Genomic DNA, 9,129 nt, shown 5'->3' with positions numbered 1-9,129 from the left:
CAATTCAGAACACCTTGTAACTGTAGTATCCACTGCATACCACCTAAACATAACAGAACCCAAAACATACACATGATGTTAGGTCTCCCAGGGACAGAAAGTAGAAACCAAGTAACAAAGGCATGGTTTCAAAAGTATACAAGAAGCAGAGCAAACCTGCAAATATATGGCTAAAACTGCATAGGAACCTATCTTCTGGAATGGAGGAAGCACTTGAGTTCGCTCAGAAATCTCCGGTCACATCATAGATAGATTCAGATCCCCCGGGAACATATTTTGTATGGAGCTCCAAATCTAAACTTGCAAATCTTAACTGCGAGTCGTATTTTACAGGTAATAAATCAAAGTCATTTCATGTATTTAAAGATATAACTTATGTAACATGGACAGTAAAGTCAAAAATGGCAAATAAACTATGCAATCTGGATAAAATATTGAAGCATACAGGTTAAATGGTTTACTGAAATAGAGCCCAAGGAAATGGCCTTACGATTAATGCAATCATAATTTCAATTTTACGACCATTTTTCTTCACAGTGTATGTAATCAATATAATTCTGCCCTTCAAACACATACAACCAGAGACAGCTGCGGCAATAGCAAGCCTTACCCTAGAGGGATCAGCTATAGATAGAGATTGCATCACACCACTATGCTCTGCCAACAATAAATTTTTGGATAAAATTGTTAACAAAAAGATCCTTTTTAATATCTTTACCCTTCTTCATTAACTCAAAATTATCTCCACCTTTCTCACTAGCACTTTCAACAGCTTTCTTTGTACATGTCCAAACCACCTTAAACATTTTTTTTACCATTTTCTCCTCAATATTACCATGCCAACTCTTCCTTGTATAAGTTCATTATAAATTTTATCTTTTCTTGTAAACCGATACATCAATCTCGAAATCTTAATCTCCAGTACTCCAGCTTTATGTTCTTATTGTTTCTTTAATGCCCAACATTCATTATCATATAGCACTGCTAGTCTTATAGCAATTCAATACAACTACAGACAACACAAAAGATTAAAAAAAAAAAAAACTTAGAAAGGCAATTGCGGCAAGGGTTTCGTACTGAAACTCTGTTAGAGAACCTATGACAAGTACGTCTCTGTGTTTGTGTTTCCTCCACATTTTAAATGCCTGATAAAAGCATTATGGAAAATGAAAATTTCCTCCCTGCCCCCAAATAAACAATGAATAGAGACATCTTAAACTATTCCTGATGCTTAAAAAATAAAAATAAAAATTTTTAAAAAAAATTCCAAAAGAACTGGAAACAAAGGATAAATTTTTGTTCTAATTGCACAAATTGTTTAATTAATCATATTAACAAAGGTAACTCGCTAATTATCATCCAAAAGCCAAATACCACACAATGACCAAAACTTAAATGCCAAATTAGCGAGAGTAATAGAAGTAACTTCCAAGCACAAGAGATACAGAAAAGTAGTAATTAGCCAATGTACTATAATGACCTGTCGAAGACTTAGACTCCCAGCACGGAAGGTCCTAGCAGCAACAAGTTTGAAATATATATCTTCAGGGAGACTCTCGCCAGTTTCATAGTGCTTTGCAATGCCCATTAAAGTCTCTCTGTTAGGGGCCAAAAAATCATAAATGTCTTGTATACATCATATTTTATTAAAATTTTAAAAAAAATCATGAAATTCAATAAAATGTTACGGTGTCAATCTACAATAAAAATCACCACATGAATGAATTATTAATATGGTGCTGAGATGGACCAAAGCACTAGATACAACCTGTAGACGGCCCAATGATTTTCCCTCTTAAACCAAAAGATGAAGAAAGGGGAGGTAATTTATAAATCAAGAGCATAAAGCACCATAAGCACAATGAAATGTTGAAAAGAACTGATTTGTCAGAAGCTGCCATTTACTTCAATCAAAACAAGGCGGAATCACATATTATATACATTAGGTGTACATCCATGTCTGGTTAAAACAATAGTCAGGATTCTAGCAACATCGAAATATTTAAATACCAAGGAACTGCATTCTTAATTACCTATGGTAACACCAGTTTTCCATGAATTGAGAAGGTAATTCAACAGCATCCCACTCTATCCCTCGCATACCAGAAACCAGACCCTCATCCTGCTTGGTAAGCATATGTTGAAGTGCATGACCAAATTCATGGAAGACAGTCTCAACCTGAGAAAGAGGGCAGCAAAGTAAAGAACTAGTAACTTGTCACCCCATTAAAACAAATGACAATATTCTGCTCTTTGCATAATTAGAATTTTCAATACTTCATTGCAACTCGTGTAAACTTAATGATCAGTGAGTTTGTCAGCATCAGTCAGTTGTTGTGTGGGTTGTGTAACAGTTGGCAGAAGCATGGGAATGTTTAATAGTATGACTTGTTTGCAATAGGAATTTTCCTGGTCAAGTTTCCGTAACAAAATCAAGTCAAAATTTGAATTGAATACAGGCAATTACTCAGTCAAGACAGTTCGCTAGCACCTCCCAATCCGCAAGATATTGATTGAACTCTGAAATATTTATTAATTATTCACAAGATATACAATATAGAACTTTCGTGTTATAATGAGCGTCAGTTTCATCCTCGTTAACACTTTAAGACCTTGACATGATTAATTTCACAATCATAATTAGGAATCACAGGTTCCTAAGTTAAGCAAGTTGAGCATTTCCAGGTGCATCAGATCAAACACTCCCAGTAGCAACTAGTGTAGAAATGAACTTCTCAAATGGAGCAATATATATAGAGAGAGAGCTTGGCATAAGCTGCATAATATGGTTGTTCTACACATCGCTATAATAACTACTGCAGCTGCAAAAGATAAACAAATGCAATAAAGGAAACTGAAATCACCTCACGGAATGTCATTAAACTTGGCTTGTCCCCTACAGGTGGTGTCTGATTACACACCATGTGGGCAACAGGCAACCTTGCAGTGGTACCATCATGTGATAATACACGACTGCGAGCAAAAACTTGAACCATCCATGCACCTTGTCTTTTTTCAGAAGGACGGCTATATGGATCAAAATAGAAGTATGCAATAGGACTGCCTGAAGAATCTTTAACACGGTAGAATCTGACATCTTTATTCCAGACCTGTATAGGAATATTCATGAGTCAGTTTTTGACACAGATGTTACCATGTACAAGGAACTAAGCATATTTGCACTTTATTACCGGTGCTAGGCCATCAGCTGGCTCAATTTCAATGCCAAAAAGTGTCTTTGTAAGGTTAAAAAGTCCATCCATAACCTTAGGCAGAGAGAAATATGGACGCAGTTCTTCCTGCATGACACAACGCCAGAAATCTGAGCTCCATATTGCAGATAAAAACTTTCTTGATAAAAAAAGAAAGGCTAAAATACTATCAAAAGTAACAGCCTTGAAGTGGGATGTTCATCATCCGACAATGATAAATAGTTTCAATTACAAAACAAAAGATGAAATGTAATTAAACCCTATGTTGTACTCTTATTCAGAGTTTAAAAGGTATAACAGAACAAACATGATGACCTCTCCCAAAAATAAATGTTGAATTAACTTTGAACAGCCTTGCAAACATTTCAGATTTGGCTATCACGTCTTCCCGTCAATGGTCACTTCATGTATTCCAAGTGTCCGATTCATTCCAACTTCCTATCTATGCACGCACGCGATCTTTTGTGAGTGTGTGTGTGTGTGTGTGTGTGGTGTGAGTGTGTGTGTGAGAGAGGGAGAGAGCAACCTCATTAATGTCAAATTTTGATTCACGGAGCCTCTCACTCCAAAAACCCATATCCCAATGCGTCAAATCAGCAGCTTCTGGTGCACCCTGACTTTTGGAGAATTGCTTAAGGTCTTCCAAATCTGCAGGCAAAAGCATACAACACTTATATTCTTGCATGACAAAAAGAAAGAACTAAAATAACAATAATGTGAGTTGCATTTTAAAGGAGACCATAAATTGGGATATATGAAACATCAAAGATATCAGTATTCGAGGATACATAGTTCTTTACTATACTTTAGGAAAAAATGTTTTTCTTAACAGCCAACAGAAATATTTGAAACACAAAATGGAGAATCCAGCCATCAATTTGAAACAAAAAATGGAGAAATATTTGAAACAAAAAATGCCCACACAAAACTGAGAAGAAGCCAAGAATTAGATGCAATTTGGGGTATGATCCAAACATCATAACAAAACACAATAGAAACTACCTTGCACAGCAGGATCCCAACAAGCTCTGCGAAGCTTTTCTAGAAGTTCTTCTGCTTTATCAGCGGTGGCCATTTTAGTTGCCATGCTTACCTGTAGGTTACACATTAGCAACCTACAATAGGACTCAACGTAATTCCCAATATGAAAATATTATACCTCAGCATAGTTATTGTAGTTGAGAAGCTTGGCCTTCTCCAACCTAAGCTTTAAAATTTGGTCAATGATTTCTGTGTTATCCAGATCTCCGCTAGATGCTCGTTTTACATATGCCCGATAAACTTCCTCTCGCAAGGATCGATTCTGAGCATGTTGCATAACAGCCATATAACTCGGAGCATCCAATGTGATTACCCAAGGCCCATTCTCAGCTGTGGCATTTTCATGCCCCTGCACTCACAGGTCATATTAGCATTTGATAAGCAACCAATTTCCATGAGTTTAGGAATCATTTATAACTCAGCTGAATAACTGAATGAGTGATAATAAATATTATATCAACAAGACGTACCTTAGACACTGCATTTTGCGCAGCCAATCCAAGAGCTGTAGCAGGTAATCCTTCTATCTCTTTCTTATCCGTGATTAATTTTTCAAACTTCTTTGTAGCATCCAGAACATTCTCCCCAAATTTTTGTGACAACTTCGCCAGCTCCTGCATAAGAAATCATGGTAAGCACAATTGAAACAGAGGTAAGACAAAAGGCAATGATAGTTGAAAACCAATGGGCGATTGTAAAATTACCAACTTTCATCAAGAACCTTACAGTAACACAGTCTACAGAGAGTACGGCCAGCTTTTATCATATTTACGTTATAAAAGCCTTATAGAGTGTGATATCAGTCACTGAACCTCACAGACAGCACATTTAGAATGTTGTGGTTGAGATATTAAAGCAAAACCCATAAAACTGGAATTTAAATTTTCAAAAATTCATTATAATTCCCATCCTATCTTTATTTAGATTTTAACTTTTCAACTTCCACCATCCAGAAATTCAGTTGCTTCCTTTTAGAAGAGACAAGAATTTTTATCAAAACCCAAAGCTCACATTCTGGCATGTAATAACCAAATAATAATAATAATAATAATAAGGAGGAACAAATTTCGCGTCACATATAGCAACTGTCACAAAAGCTAACCTGTTCAATTTCATTAAATTGCTGTCTTTTATCATCTTCAAGAGCAACACCAGCAAGAACAGCCTCCTTAATTTGTTCTGCAGAACACAAGTAAAATTGCCTCTCAATAAAATGAGATTACAAAAGTCCCACACAATATGTTTGCATGTCCAAGCAGAAAGGAAGTGAACACTCTGAAATTATTGCTTCAAAATATAACTTATTTAACAACTCGCATGACAATTAATGCAGATATCGGAGAACACATTTAGACACCAATAAGTAGAATACAGAGTCAGAGTCAGACACTTAAAGCTAAAAAGCCCAGTATTAGATGAGAGAAAATTCATGAGATAATTCACACCAAAATATATACTTCATCAAAATTCGAATAAACATCATCTTTACAACTAATACATAACTATCAGAGTTCAGAAGACCAAAAAACATAGCGAATCCTCAGCTCAATTTTCTGTTCAGTGGGGGCCAAGGAGAAGCTCGAACTACCTCCTTCTACCTAAAACCTAACCACCTGATCTAATTTGGAAGAAAATTAACATCTGATGAAAATAAAAAAAGTATCAAAAAGAATATTTATCATAAAACTGCAGAGACTTTCTCCGATTAGTGAAATAAGTATACATAAGATGTGAACAGGCACTTATATGTAACCCAGAGAGCAACTCAAGCAACTAAGCATGAAAAATGACATGCCAACAGAGACTAAACAGTCACAAGAACAGTAGCGTGAGATTTTTAAATCACTGACTTTCAACTATACGTTTCCGAGCATCACTTAATGTCTGCCAATCAGGAGACTGTCGAATAAATTTGAATGCATTATAGATAGGTTTGCTTTGCCCCACCCTAAGAAGAAACTTAACCTTTTCCGCCTGCAAACAACAGTCAAGCGTTGTTAGCACAAGAAAAGTAGTGCAACATGAGAAATACTCAGACATCAAGAGTGCAGTAAATGCATCAATCTCCATTAAGCATTGCATGATAAACCACAAATCAAGTCTTCACACAAAGGTATGGCATTACGAATGCATAAGCTTGGCCGACCAAAATGATGACAACAAAAACAAAAAAAAAAATACCTGAACATCTTCAATGGCAGAACGGAGGTCGGAATTGTCCTTGACGGCCTTGAGATGATTGACAATTCCCCAAACAACGAGCAACCGGTCTAAAATCCTCTCCAATGGTTCGACCAGCTTGGGCCACGAAGGCTCCACCGTACGCTCCAATTCCTCCAAATCAACTTCCTAAAAACTCACGTTCACGCATGCAGTCAAAATCCAGGGCATAAAATCGTAGGATCCGATCATCGCGAACGCAAACAAGCAACCACACTAACAAACACAATCGAAAGAAGAATCCAACATGACAGAAGGCCAGGGGAAAAAATCAAACCAGCTTCTTCAGGAGGACCCGAATCCCGGGTCGAACGTGTTTAGCTTCGACAACATCAAAAGGGGGAAATTCAAAGTCCTTAAGAAGTGGGTTTCCTTCAGGGGTCTCCTCTAATGGAGGGGTAGCCATCGATGGTGCAGAAACGGAAGAGCAAGCGAAGGAGCGAGAGAAGGACAGAGGTGCAGTGGACTTGTGAATGGCTTCAAGGCAAAAGGAGAAGGAAGAAGACCAAAGAGGACAAGAATGAGACTGGGGAAAATGTTTGGGGGCTTTGGAGGAAGGAAGAGGGTGAGGAGCACGCTTAAGGAGAGGTTGGATGGAACGAAAGAGAGGGAAACACGCAGCCATGAGCACGTTCATTATAAGAAGGGCACCTAGCAGGGATCCGTCCCTCATCCTTTTACGTTATTCTAATGTTCCGCGGGAAAAATCTTCGGATGGACCTTGACTCATGCCCCACATATCCATATCCATGGTATTCGCTTGAACTTCATTGACTTCAGTCAAAAAGCGGGAGAAAAAAAATGCTCGCACTCTCGACTTTTTACGTTTTTATTTTAAAATCATATTAGAAGTAACTATATATTTTTTAATTTTTAAATTATTTAATTTTATTTTTTTTCAGCAACATTAGCTCTTGTAACTTTATTCTATTAGTATTTTTAGGCTCCATGCAATAGTTAATGATATTAATAAAGCAAAATTAATTATTTAATTAAGAGAAACAGGACACAAGTATTAAATTGAAAATTGAAAAAAAAAACAGTATAAATACCTTTAAAATGGTTTTTATTTTTATTTTTCACAGCATAATCAGTCACAAGTATCTGCCAGGAAAATTGCCAGCTAATTGGACGTTTGTATATACTATATAAATTTAAATCTCGTTGTAATTCTGATATATACGTTTGATTTAACTTGAAAAGACCCTCTCCATGTTATTAAAATAAAATACTCATTTTATCTTTAATATAAGAGCTACTCCTTCTATGTCTTGACATGTAAGACTTTTTTTTTTGCCAACTAACAATTAATTGGGTTAATATAATTTTATTCTTTCAAGTTAATTCTCGTTTTGGTTTTGTCCATTCAAATTTCAAACCCTTAATTTTGGTCTTTCAAGTTTCTTTTTAATTAAAATATGAGAAAATGACACTAAAATACCATTTGAATTCCAAAAAGACAGATAAGGGACCTGAATAAGCAAAATGACAAAGAAGGCATCAGGTACCAATCTGAAATTTTGATTTTTGGCCTAAAGACCGAATTGCCCTTATTGTGTTCGCCTCCTCCCAGCGAAAGCAATTCCCCCCACTCGGCGAAAGAGAAACTGCCCCCACTTGGCGAAACCAATCCATCTACTCGGTGAAACTAATCCCTCCCCTCAGTGAAACCGAATCCCTCTACTCGATGAAACCAATCCCTCCACTCCACGAAACCGAACCCCCTCCAGTTGACGAAACTAAATCCTTCGCATCACCATTCTGTAGAGATTGTTGATTTGGTGGGTTTTGGTTGTGGGAAAGAGGATTTATAGTGAGAGAGGGAGTGAACTTGTGGGAAAGACGAAGCGAAAATCAGAAAACAATGGCAAGCAATTACGTAACGTAACTGCTGTCATATGCCTGCTGGTTTTTGGTAAATCCCATTACGTGAATGGTAAATTTCACTATACATGTAGTTAATTATGAATTTTACAAAATACATATTGTGATTTACAACTTTTGTAGTGAAAGTGACTACTTTGTTAATGGGTTTTGCAACCTGTTTTCAAGAGATAAACAACTTGTTTGTAAAAACTAATAAAATTTGACGCTGAATTTTACAAAACACACAGTGATATTTACAACTTTTATAGTGAAAATAACCACTTCTTAAATGAGTTTTGCAACCTCTTTTCAAGGGATTGACAACTTGTTTATAAAAACCAATAAAATTCCATGCTGAATTTTACAAAACATAGAGTGATATTTACAACTTTTTTAGTGAAAATTATCACTTCTTAAATGAGTTTTGCAACCTCTTTTCAAGGGATTGGCAACTTGTTTCTAAAAACCAATAAAATTCCATGCTGAATTTTACAAAACATAGAGTGATATTTACAACTTTTGTAGTGAAAATTACCACTTCTTAAATGAGTTTTGCAACCTCTTTTCAAGGGATTGGCAACTTGTTTCTAAAAACCAATAAAATTCCATGCTGAATTTTACAAAACACACAGTGATATTTACAACTTTTATAGTGAAAATTACCACTTCTTAAATGAGTTTTGCAACCTCTTTTCAGGGGATGAGTAACTTGTTTCTAAAAATCAATAAAATTTGACACTGAATTTTACAAATCACACAGTGATATATACAACTTTTATGGTGAAAATAA

General features: G+C 36.0%; 1 pseudogene; it reads right to left on the bottom strand.

Annotated features, from left to right (window-relative positions):
• Window positions 1-156: 156 nt before the first annotated feature.
• LOC114745459 (organellar oligopeptidase A, chloroplastic/mitochondrial-like) lies at window positions 157-7,146 on the bottom strand (annotated as a pseudogene).
• Window positions 7,147-9,129: the final 1,983 nt, after the last annotated feature.

The sequence above is a fragment of the Neltuma alba genome, unplaced genomic scaffold (genome assembly GCF_004799145.2).
Source record: "Neltuma alba isolate B1F8T4 unplaced genomic scaffold, ASM479914v2 tig00004684_pilon, whole genome shotgun sequence".
NCBI lineage: Eukaryota > Viridiplantae > Streptophyta > Magnoliopsida > Fabales > Fabaceae > Neltuma > Neltuma alba.
This window is presented reverse-complemented; position numbering and strand designations above follow the sequence as displayed.